The following is a 12,962-nucleotide window of genomic DNA, read 5'->3' as shown; positions in this document are numbered from 1 at the left end:
AAGCTGCGAACCGGTAGTAAAGGTAAGTAGAACCCATTCCTGATGTGGCTCTGCTTCATCAATAAACCATCTTTCCAATCAGCCTCCATGTTTCCAGTGTCTTTCTCCCAGATTGGAACTGAACAAGATGAATATTTCTTCCAACAGCACTGTAGATCATTGCATGTCAAAACAAATAGGAGCAGGGAATTCTGGTTATAGTATTGATTTAGAGAAATGGCAAAAATTGTGGTCACATAATTATAAAATGACAATGTCTACAGCATATAAGGAGAATTTGTATGAGATGTTTTACAGGTGGCACTTACCCCCGACGAGGATAGCCAGAATGTTCAAGAACAAATCGGAGAAGTGCTGGAAGTGCCATCAGACCCCAGGATCCTATTACCATATGTGGTGGACATGTGTAGAAGCAAAGAGATTTTGGACTAAGATACACACATGGTTGGAAAAAATGACAAAGAGACATATTGACCTTAAACCAGAGATATTTTTATTAGGGATCTTACCAGAGACATTTAACAAAGAATTACAATATTTGATTGTGAATATATTAACAGTGGCTAGAATTGTATTTGCAGAAAACTGGAAAGGAGAGAAGATGATTACTGGTGAAGAAATTATTAGGAAAATGTTGAACTGTGCTGAAATGAGTAGATTGACATTTGAAATAAGAGAACAGGAAGATAAACAATATTATTTGATATGGGAACTATTTTATCAATGGATAGATAATAAAGCACGGAGATGAAATATTATACATGAAATGAAATTTGGATAAAATGGTTAAGCACTTGTTGTTGTTTTTTCTGATAGAAATAAGAATATCTGTCATATGAGAGTTTGAAAATTTTGAGAGCACAAAATGATTTTCACCGATCGAAATACTGTCTGTAAGCATTTGGAAAGTTGATGTTTTTTATGTTGTTTATGTTTAAAAAATAAAAAACTTTTTTGGGAAAAAAAAGCGATTATAGCAGCACCTCAGATGGTAATTTGCAACAAGCAACTGTTTGCCTCTGGATCAGTTGTACAATAGTGTGGAGTCAAAATCTAATGGGCATGATAGGATCTCTGGACACAGAACTATCTATTTAGCTGAGAAGCAGGTAAACAAAATACTTCAAGTACACAAAAATGCACTGCTGAACAATTATTTTCCAGTGCACTGCTTGGAGAATCCAAAGCTTTGGGTTATTCAATAGTCTAGTAGCCAGAAAACTGAGTGTGTTCCTTTAAAATTCTTCAGACATGCCCACTTGCTCATCTGAGTCAGTTTTATTCACTCAGTTGAGCCACTGAGACTGTCCTTTTTTGCTCTGGTCTTCTGCTAGGCCAATTGCCTCTCCATCGCAGTTTCGGTAGCCCTGCCGAAACTGGCCCCTTGACAGGCCCCTTGACAGTAATGGACGGGCTTTTCTGCCCGGCAACAGCACTGAGGCTGCGCTACCGGACTGGAGTGTCCCAGCGCAATTTTGATGACAGGGGCGGGGCTACAATAGGAGCGTCTTGCTGACAGCCGCCTCTCCTTGTTCTCGGCTGCTTGGAAGGAACTGCAGCTATTTTCTAGCATTCCTCTCGGCCTTGCTAGCACTTGCTTCGCGCCTCTCAACGATGGGTCGGAGCAAGCTGGAACCATGCTGAGAGTGATTGACTGATCTGAAGGTCACCCCCTTCAGGAAGTTGCCGGTCTACTCCTTGGGAACGCCACCGACTGGGTTGGCTGAATTGCTGCCAGCCCACCTCGATGGGGTGTCGCAGGCTTGCCTCGGTGGGGTAATGCAGGCCTACCTCGTCGGGGTGTTGTCGCCCTACCTCGCCGGGTTGTTGCAGGTCTACCTTGCCGGGGTGTTGCAGATCTACCTTGCCGGGGTGTTGCAGGTCTACCTCGCCGGGGTGTTGCAGGTCTACCTTGTCAGATTGGTTTTGTCCTACTTCCCTCCACCTTTTCCGGAGCTGGTTGATGTGACGTCTACAGACCTGTCCATCTTCCAGCTCCACTCTGTAGGACTTTGGGCCTCCACTTCTCCTTCCCGGGGTTGAAGGCTGCTAGTGAAACAAGTGTGGCTTGCGATGTCACCATGGCTTCGGTGGCTTTGTCTTTGTGACTTCAGCTTGAGTTCAGCTCTTAGTTTGGTGGCAGTGTGCCACGAGGTTGTCGCTGCGGTTCTTTTGAATCCTTCGTTGCCAGTGTTAGATCAGGCACAGGAAAAGAAGACACGACCAGTGTGGTCCATTCAGCACTTTTATTGAGTGAGAATAAGACTGGCGGCTGTGCTGCCGGAGCTCTCCTTTTAAGCGCTCCCGGCAAGTTGCACCACCCAGAGACAGCATTTTGAATTTCCCGCCAGAGGATTAGCCAATCCCCGGCAGGTGTCCTTATAAGGACCTAACACAGATAGTCCTCAAGGTACAACAGGTCACTTAATGGCAGTTTTAAGTTACAGAGACAGTCCCCTCCCCCCAAAAAGACACATACGACCCTGTGGCAAAGTTACAAATTCTGCAGAGCCGATATGGTTACTTGCCCTTAGGACCATGCAGCACACCCACCTATCTGTTCCTTCCCACATCCTGCCCTACCAAGTGCCTAAAGATACTGGACCTGCTTTGCACCTGATTCCACCCCATCTAGAATCACCCCACCTGATTCCACCCTGAGTTCTGGGCAAAGCAGAGAACCGTCCCCTCCCTGTCAGCTTACTTCTGCCTTTTGAAATCTGAGCTAGCTCTGCCGACAACGGAGAACAGAAACCATGCAGAGGGCTAAATAATTCTGCTCAATTCCCAAACATGGAAGTCCATGAGAGGGACAAGAGAGAGTGAAATACGCAGGGTGACCCTGCAAGTTCCTAGTTAAGCAATAGATTTGCAGATGATACTGTGATGTGTATTTTATCTTTCTTTATCAGATCCCTTTGTTTCTAAATGCATATGGTTCCAAACTAACAGACAAACTTGTCCTTTTCTGCTAGGACCTATGAGGATCTACAAAAGGAAAAGAAACTTGGGATACCGGATTTATGTATCTTCAGCCTCATGAAGCTCCACCCCTGTAATTTCTTAGAACATCAGGCAGAGTCTGCAGTCAAATTAACAGGACAGGTTGGTAGTAGATATTAAATATTTCTCTCATTGTATTAATGAGATAACAGTGTCATTAATGAGATAGCAGTGTGTATTTCTCCCTCATCAGTGCTGGATGCTGTGGTCTTCCCATTGATGCCAGCATCAGCTTCTACACAGCATCTGTAGAAAGAGGAACTTTCATGGAGGAATTAACAAGGATTTAATTGTTTCCTTTGCTTTTCCAGCAGGAAGAACAACCTTAGTATGAAGTGAATCTCTACATGTAAAGATGTATTTTGTTTTTATTATCTTCATTATGAAATTTCAAAAGCTTCTGGTGACATCAGTTTGAGGATTAAAAGCCCCCCGGAAAGGTTAAAGAGCCATAAGAAAACAGCAGATGAAGATCATGAGTTGAAAATCCAAGAGAAGAAGACTTATTTCTTTGGTTGCTAACAATAAGGAAATTATTTAGAAGTACCACTGGAAAACTTGCAGGAGGACAGGTAAAACCTGATACACATACAGTGGCTGAACAATGGTGGATACTGGATCTTCAGTCTCATGAAGCCTCAACCCTGTGATTCCTTAGAACGTGAGGCAGAGTTTGCAGACAAATTAATCGGCAGGGTGGTAGTAGATATTAAATATTTCTCTTGTTTTTAAAGACCACAACTTCAGGGATGGGGGAGTAAAAATACTGTGACAAATATTCCTTGTCTGTTATAATGGAATTTAATAATGCATTTGCATGTGCATGGAAAGTATTTATTTATTTAATAAATTTATAGGCCACCCATCTCTTGGCAACTATAAAAGACCCCAAATGAAACTCAGGACTTATATCACTACCATTATTTTGAGATGGTTAAGAGATCAGTAGCAACAATAACTTTTCAAACATAGAACAATATAGCAGAATCAAAGAGAGCCATGCTGGACTAGGTCCTAGGCCCATTTGAATAAACAGGTATTCTTGCAGTAGCAAATAAAATTCATATAGGTAGCCCTTGACTAATAACAGTTTGTTTACTGACTGAAATTATGACAGTTGCAGTGTCCTGCAATCATGTAATAACCTTTTGCAACCTCTGACAAACAAAGTCAATGGGGAAGCCACTTAACAACCATTTTACTAGCTTAACAACTGCACTGATTCACAAAATTGAGGCAAAATTCACTTAACGTTTCACTTAGCAACAGAATTTTGGGGTTCAATTGGAATCATAAGTCGAGGACTACCTGTATAGGTTGGGAAAACACAAAGGTGACATGAGGACAGTCCAATCTTCTGTATGAGATATCTAGCAACTCGTAATATAAAATTCTCCAATGTAGCTGCGGAATAGTCCAGGAATGGGTTGCTACAGTCTAGAGACTGAGTCATAGTTTTTTGGCCACGCCTCCTAGCCTCTCTCTCAGGCCCAGTTTTCGACTCAGTCGACCTGAGAAGAGACATATTGGCAGTTGCTGCATTTCAACCCATTACTGGACTTCTTGGAGTCAGGTTTTTTTGATCCGTTCAGTCTACCCACCCTTCCAATGGCAGGCATTCTCATGCGGCTAGCTCAGCTTCGGCTGACAACGCAGCTGGTGCCTTCAAGCATCTCTAATGAGGTCATCTGTAAAGCGGCCCTGATTTTCGCACTGTGAGGCTGATCGCCATTATTGGTACCCTCCCACACATCCGAACTCTCTGGCTGGCACTTTAGCGGGCATCCCACACCAGGCAAGGGGACAGCGGTAGCATGGCACTGCATTTTTCACTGTAAGTGTGGCTTCTTCAGAGGATCCCACCCGTCAGCTGTAGCGTGGACTTTCATCAATCAACGCCCTGCCACTGTAAAGTGAGCCGTTAGCGCTTGTCATTCCACGGAGGGCCTTTTTTGGCTGTTTTGCTTGCGCTTGGTCCCCTAGGCTCAGATGGGGTGCGCAGAAGCTGGCAAGCCCTAGGTTTGCCCTAGGCACGCTGCCTGTTTGAGCAGCCCAGGCCTCCTCACGTGTGCGTTGGTTAATCCGGTGTGACTGGCACAGCTGCCACCGCTAAATCTCATTCACAAGCCAGCCCCTGCTCCATTGCTTAGACATTAACTGGCCTTGAAGAACGGCCTAGTCACAGTGCCTGACCGTTGCCACATTTAAAATGGCAGAATGATCTAAGGATAGGAAGGAGGCTGAGGCCTCAGTGAACAGGATGGCATTTTGCAAATCCCACAAGGGTAGCAAGGGCAAGCAGCTCTCCAAGGCAGAGTTTAAAAACCTGGACAGGAGACAAAGGGCTCTGGAAAAGCAGGTCTCCAAGGCAGAGAAGAAGCAGGCTGAGATGGAAAAACAATCACTATATAGTGAGCATTCTGTTTCCTGCCCTTTTTTGCAAGAGCAGTAAGCTCACTCACCACAGGCCTGGTCACCAGAGGGTGCTGGTGAACTATCCCCAGCTCCAGCCTCAATGGAGGGTAGGGAACAAATTAGAGATCCTTTTACCTGCCAAATAGCAGAAGTGGCATCTAGGCCCGATCACATCAGGGCCAATACGTCAGAGACCTCTCAGGACACCTCTGCAGCTGCATCAAGGTCCACTGTGGACCAATTGTCTGATTTGCCCGAGAATATTCAGATCCTGATTTCACAGGCAATAACTAAGGGCATTGCATCGGGCCTACAACAGCAGCATTCAGCTTCACTTGCCTCAGACTCATTCTCACGCCAGCTACGTGCTTCGCTTCAGCTAGCCTGACTGAACTCCCACATCACTCGCCTTCTCATTCAAGAGATAGCGATTATTTTTTTGGGGGGGGGAAGAGGCTTGGAGAGTCCCTGACTTTCTGATGATGAGGAGATTCCCCTTGATATTCTGGCATTCATGGGGCTTTTCCTTCCAGGCCTGTTCAAATCCTTATTACACCAGGCGAGGGCCACAGCTTGTCTAAAGGAGAATGAAACAACCACTGAGCTGCAAGTGCATTCTCAGGGCCACAGTAATTGCCTCTTTTCTGAGCCATTGGCAGAGCAACAATTTATTCCAACTCCCAAACTCTTTATGGACATAGTCCAAAAGCAATGGGCCGGGCCAGCATCAATCCCCACCCCCAGTGGGAATGACAGGAGATATTACGGCATGGCACCGAATTTCACTCTGATATTACAGGTTCAATCGGTGGACAGCCCTGTTGCTGCTCTGTCGTCCCCCACACCATATCTGACAGGGGACATATCTGAGGGTCTGAAGCCTGAAGACAAAAAATTTGAATTGTCATTCCGAAAAACCCACTAGGCGGCCACTTGGGCATCCTTTTTCAACCATACCTCCCTTTTGTGGTTCCAACAAATGCAGTCTAGGCTGGATCCCAATGAGGCACGATTACATCAAGACCTCAATAAAATAGTTGCAGCCACCCAGTTCTCAGATGATGTGATGTTAAACACTGCCAAATATGCCTCTAGAACTCTGGCTTCATCAGTAACCTCCAGGAGGCTACTGTGGCTATGCCAGTGACCAGCTGATTTACAAGCAAAATGGAGGCTGGCAGCAGCCCCCTACAAAGGAGGTATGTTGTTTGGCAAATCTCTGGATCCGCTCCTTATTGAAGACAGGGAGAAGAGGTAGGTTCTACCTTCCTCTGCAAGAATGGCGGACAGGCGATCCATTCCCTTTTATAGGAAGCTGTCCTTTCACTATAACGCTCAAGAAGGGCCATCACAGCAGAGATTTTATCCGCAGGGCCAGCCCCGCCAATCTGATAAGGGTTCCTTTCATGACAGGCCATGGCAATTCATTCCTCATAAGCGGCCATTTCGTCGAACTGGCAACCGCCAATTCTGTAGACACAAATGACTCAAAGGTCAGCCCCCCCCCACATTGGAGGCCGATTGAATCTCTTTGCAGACCAGTGGGCAGAAACAACAACAGACAATTGATTCATCTGGCCCTTCAACATTTTCAACAATCACTGCAAGGGCATCATGTCCTAATATTAACTGACAATGTAGCAGCAAAAGCTCATATTAACTGCCAGGGAGGGACCTGCTCCAAACGCCTCATGGAGGAATCCTTGCGGCTAGGAAGGTGGGTGGAAAAGAACATCCCCTCCCTCAAGGCGGGGCACATTGCTGGGATATTGAACACTCAGGCAGACTACCTGAGCAGGACTATGGTGGACAACGCCGAATAGCGTCTCCACCCAGACATCTTTCAGGACATATGCGACAGGTTTGGAAAGCCGATAGTGGACTGTTTGCCTCTCGCCTAAACACTCAACTTTGTTACTTCACGAAGTTTCCAACCCAGGGAGCGGAGGGGATCAATCTCTGCTTTGCCTGGCCTCCTGGTCTTCTCTATGTGTTTCCACCTCTTCTCCTGATACCGGGGGTAATCCGGAAGGTCATTTCAGAGGACGCAGAGGTTCTCCTGGTGGCTCCTCACTGTCCCCGACGACTGTGACTCACGGACTTGGTCAGCCTGTCCACATCGAGACCTTGGAGAATTCCCCCAGAGAGGATCTCTCTCAGCCAGGGAGTCCTGGTACATCTGGAGCCTCAGTGGTCCCAACTGAATGCCTGGCACTTGAAGGAGTCCTCCTGAGGAGGGATAATTACAGTGATGGGATTCTACCGGTTTGCACCGGTTTGGTAGAACCGATTGTTAAGTAGTTAAGCAGTTCGGAGAACCGGTTGTTAAAAGAAATCTTTTGTTTTTTCCCACTTTACAGGATTAATCCTGTAAGGAATTACAACATTTGGTGTTGTTTCCTAGCCTAATCTTTATTGCCCTGCTTACAGAAACTGCCTCTCCAGCAGTATGCCTAGACTTACAGTCGCTTCCAGTTCCAGAGGTTCTCGGAGGTTTTTCTTTTTTTCTTTTTTTTTTGCTTGACTTTCTTAAAGGGGAAGAGTTGTTTTAAGCTTTTTACACCGCTGTTGGGAGAAAATACTCCCCTGTTGGAGTTCTTTCAGCCAGGATGCAATGATCAGCACTTTTAAGAAATAATTGAATAACGAAGCAGAAGCTTTTAATGACAAGGAACTAAGATGAGTGACATTCAGCAAGACTTCTTGGCTAGCTAGAAAGATTGACATTCAAACATGAGTTTACATACCCTTTCTGACTTTTGGTCTAAAACTGGTTTTTGGTGAAGTTTAATTCTGTGCTTGGTGATGTTTAATCCTGTGTTTAGTGATGAGATAATTTTTCCTATTCAGCTTTGTTTGGAAGGAAAAATGTTAATCTCTGTTCCTAAAAAGAAGCAGCTTCAGAAATCTGACTAGTTCTGTGTCTATTTGTTCTGGTAATTGGTTTAACAAGCAACAGATACTCTGTTTGCTCCTTTGCTTCATTCTGGAGAGCTTAAATGACCTCTCTGCTAAAGGGTTTCACTTGGCTGCTGATAGTTATCATTGCGTTTTAACTATTTTAATTCCTCAAGGTCCTCTGGCACCCTCCCTGATTTGTAACTCCAGTTTGCAGGTATTTCTAATCTAACGATTGGTATTTAGGGCAGCTTTTTGCAAGCAAAGAAACTTTTTGTATTTTTGTACAGATAATCCTTGATTTACAACAGTTACAATGGCACTGGAAAAGTGACTTACGACCGTTTTTCACACTTATGACCATTGCAGCAAATTGTCATTAGGGCAAAGAAGCGATGCCCCATGACCACCTGGCCACACCCGGTCACATGAAGCACTGCAGTTGTGAAATGAGTGACATGGTTGTTAAGAATGCTGTAACGGGCATAAATGATGAGCAGTCATAAGTGTGAGGACCGGTCAAAAGTGTGAGGACCGGTCAGAAACCACTTTTTTCAGCCCTCTGGGTATTCCCATGTGCATATGGACTACTCAGAGGGCTGAAAAAGTTATTTTTGACCAATCTTCGCGCTTATGACTGTCCTCACATTTTACGTTTTGTGCCCTATCTTGTCACCATGGTGAAGAGAAGCAGTTCTGAATTGAGTGACATGGTTGTTAAGAATACTGCAATGGGCATAAATGTGAGGATGGTCATAAGTGGGAGGATTGGTCAGAAATGACTTTTTTCAGCCCTCTGAATAGTCCCTATACACATAGCCATGCCCACCCGGTCACATGACCATCAAGCCACATCCACCCAAATAAGCCACATCCACCCAAATAACCCACAGAACCAGTTGTTAAAAAAATTGAATCCCACCACTGGATAATTACTCTGAAAAAGTCATTCGGACTATCCAGGCAGCCAGAAAACAATCTACCATCAGGATTTATAACACCACATGGGTGATATTTACCAGATGGTGTGCCACGTGCCATATTGACCCTTTCTCAGCTTCTATTCCACAGGTGCTCGATTTCCTGCAGGAGGGCCTGGACAAGGGGTTGGCTCACAGCACTATTCGACAACACATGGCAGCCTTGTCTACTGTTTTATCAGGTACCGAAAGTGAGCCTTTAGCGCACCACCCCATCATCCGCAGGTTTCTGTGTGGCGCAAGTAATCTGCAGCCTCCGACTATTTACCGCTATCCCACCTGGGATTTGCCAAAGGTGCTGCGGTCTCTGACTGAGACACCCTCTGAGCCCCTGCAGACAACGAGCCTCAGATATTTGACTCTTAAAGTAGTCTTTCTGGTTGCTGTTACTTCAGCATGGTGCATATCCAAGATGGCAGCCCTATCCCTCAGAGCAGACCTCTGCATTCTGGATAAGGTGATCCTGAGGCTCGACTCCTCCTTCATCCCAAGGTCAACTCCTGGTTCCACGGGGCCCAGAAGGTTATATTGCCAAACTTCTGTCCAAGGCCATCCCATGCCATGGAGAAGAAGTGACATATCTTGGATGTAAGGAGGGCCCTCAGGATCTACATTAAGAGGACAGTGCCCACCAGGAAACCGGAGGCTCTCTTTGTCTCCTTTCAGCCAACATCTTTGGGCACCAAGGTGTCTTCCTCGACTATTGGTCATTGGATAAAAGTGTGTATTGCCAGGACTTATGAGACACAATCATTGCCTGTACCCATGCGCATCACTGCGCACTCCACAAGAAGTGCAGCCACCACTGCTGCGTTGGCCACACAAACCTCCCTTGAGATTTGCTTGGCGGCTACCTGGACTCCTCCTTCACCTTTCATCAGGTATTATAAGGTGGATGTCTTCGCATCCACAGAGGCTTCCTTTGGAAGGAGGGTCTTACAACAGGTGCATTTGGCCTTGAGGGCTCCAGACCCAATGGCTACCTGCCCTTAGGGCAGCCAGGCTTTGGTATGTCCCATTCCTGGACTATTCCGCAGCTACACTGGAGAAGGGGTGTTGGTCCTAACTGAATGCCTTTTCTCAGTGGCTGGAAAATAGTTCAGTCCCACCCTTGTACTCGTGGGCCTGGAGCCGGACTTGCACTAATCTTCTGGCAGAGCTTCTCTTTCAGCTGTGACATCGCCAAAAACTGGGCCTGAGAGAGAGGCGGGGAGGCGTGGCCAAAAAACTATGACTCAGTCTCTAGGCAGATCTGACTGTAGCAAGCCATTCCTGGACTATTCCACAGCCACTGAGAAAAGGCGTTCAGGTAGGACCAACACCCCTTTGCTTTTTCCAGTTCACTGTCTGCTGTAAAGGTTTGTTTGGGTTGTCCAATGCAACCCAGATTTCTTTCTTGATCAGTTACCATCAACTGACAGCCCACAGTGGATTTTTTGTTCCAAATACGTATTGCTTTATGCTACCCAACAGTGAATTTACCACTTAAATATCTCCATTTCCCCAGTTTGGATAAATCATTTATAGACTATTTGTATTCCCCTTTTCTTTGATGTTTCTAACACTCTAAGGAATTTGGTCCTGAAACATAATCAACTAATTTCCTATTTCTTTTTATGTAACTACCTTTTTTTTGCTTCCATACTCCTTTGTTACAGAGGTGTTGCTCCATCACTTGCAAGGCAAATTCTCAAATTCTCAGGAATCTTTGAGAGTGGCAGATGGATGAGGCACCGCCTGAACAGAATAATCACGGCATGAATGAACAGTTTGTAATAACATATAAACACTTATAATCCACTGTTCCTATGTTAATCAGCATTATTCTAGTTGTGGTTATTTTGAAAACATACTAGAGAAAATTTAAAAAATAAATTTAAATTTAAAAAGCTTAGAGAACTGGCTTCTTTCTAGAGTAACAATTCTAAATTACTGATAAGATCAATGTAATTTTTCTATTATTGATATATGATTAAGTATTCATAGACGTTTTCAAATAAATCAAAGAATACAATATACTGGCATATAAAATGTAAAAAAGTCTGCATTATCCTGCCAAATCATAAATCGTGGTTTATGCAGTATAATAGTTGCATTCATATAATATGTGAAGCTAAAGCCAGAATTTTGCACAATATCTCAGTTTATTTCAATCTGCTTTCCTTTTTATTTCTATCCTATTATATCCATTAGAAATCCTTCTTTTGTTTCTCACTAGTTGCTGGGCAGATTTTACATAACAACAACTTGAAATTTTGAAAGAAGTAAATTTTGCGCTTTCAAAAAGAAAAGCAACAAGAACAAAATTATTGCAGCCTGTGAATAAGAAATAAAATACAAATAAAAAATCCTTCATGAAATAAAAATAATATTTTAATTATAAGGATTATAATTTTCCTTAATTATAAGTATTTTTTTTAAAAAAGAAAGTGAAAAAATAACAAGATAATTACCCATAACATCTATATAAAAAAGATAATTGTCTCTGGTTTTCCTAGGCTTTAGAGAATTGGCTTACATTGCTTTGCGTGAGAGAAAAACCTGTTGCCTGACTCAGCTGCTTCAAATGTTTAAAATGCAGATCACTTCTGAGGTTAGTAGGTTGATTGCCTAACAGGAAGCACCTTTTTTTTTACACATTGATGAGATAGGCTATATATTGCATTCCAAAATTACAGCATTGCATTCACCATGTGCCTGTCTTATGCCGCAGGCGAAGCTGTCAATCTCACACAAGGGACACTTGATTGGCCTGCTGGTTCCTTTCTGCGTGCACATAGAACCTGCTCTTGGGTAATGGGGCCCAGCTTCCATCGCTTGGCTATTAAATATGAAATTTCCAACTCCAACAGTTTCCTTCAAATTCTTGTCCTACCGGTAGTGTTCAGTTGTTGTTTATGGATATGAATGGTATATGAAAGCAGGTTAAAGGGTTGATAAATGGATAAATATTGGTCAAGATGAGGAGCAGCCATTGGCAAAATACCATCATTTTCAAAACAGCCACATCAGGATGTCCATCTGTAACATTCCTTCTGGACTTTTCTGACCGGCCTCCATGTGAGCCCCTGGAAAGGCTGCATACAATCAGGACGTTATTCGTGCGAGGTCCCTGTCGAGATAAGGGAGGAAAAGATGGAAAATGAAGAAAGCAAACATTTTGGATCACACTGTTGTCTCTTTGTTCCACAGAATTATACAACTGTATATATTGGTTAAGATTGGGAATATACCATCATTTTTAAAACAGCCCCTGTGAAGAACAATTATGTTTATAAAGATGTTCACTGATGAACAATATTTGTCTTGGGTCTTAGTTTGTGATATAGAAATTAATTTGATTTGTGTTCAAAATTCTGTTTATATAGCCCTACAAGAACAAAGAAGTGCCTTGCTTGTCCCCATGGTCCTTGCTGCTTAACTGTTTAACTGTAACAGAAAACTATCCTTAGAACAAAAAGACCATAGAGTATATAGCCTAGATTATACCTAGCAAATTTAAAAACACTGCCATCTACTGGTTGAATACTGTTGTAGTTGTTGCAAATTATACATTCCAAAAACGTATTCCAACAATTTGACAGGGACCCAATTTGAAAATCATCTAATTTGACTGTGGGCCAAATCAGAAACATTTTTAAACACATGAAATGTTGTAACTTTAAT

General features: G+C 43.7%; 1 long non-coding RNA gene across 1 annotated transcript; it reads right to left on the bottom strand.

Annotated features, from left to right (window-relative positions):
- Nucleotides 1-10,895: 10,895 nt before the first annotated feature.
- On the bottom strand, nt 10,896-12,719 carry LOC148114108 (uncharacterized). Its single transcript, XR_015733849.1, has 3 exons — nt 12,671-12,719; nt 11,815-12,408; nt 10,896-11,033 (listed from the first exon to the last, which is right to left on the bottom strand). It is a non-coding gene; the product is annotated as an uncharacterized LOC148114108 (long non-coding RNA).
- Nucleotides 12,720-12,962: the final 243 nt, after the last annotated feature.

This window comes from Pantherophis guttatus, chromosome 4 (genome assembly GCF_059756535.1).
Source record: "Pantherophis guttatus breed Tessera chromosome 4, ASM5975653v1, whole genome shotgun sequence".
NCBI classification, from domain to species: Eukaryota; Metazoa; Chordata; class Lepidosauria; order Squamata; family Colubridae; genus Pantherophis; species Pantherophis guttatus.
Note: the sequence above shows the minus strand (reverse complement) of the source record. Positions and strands in the feature narration are given on the sequence as shown.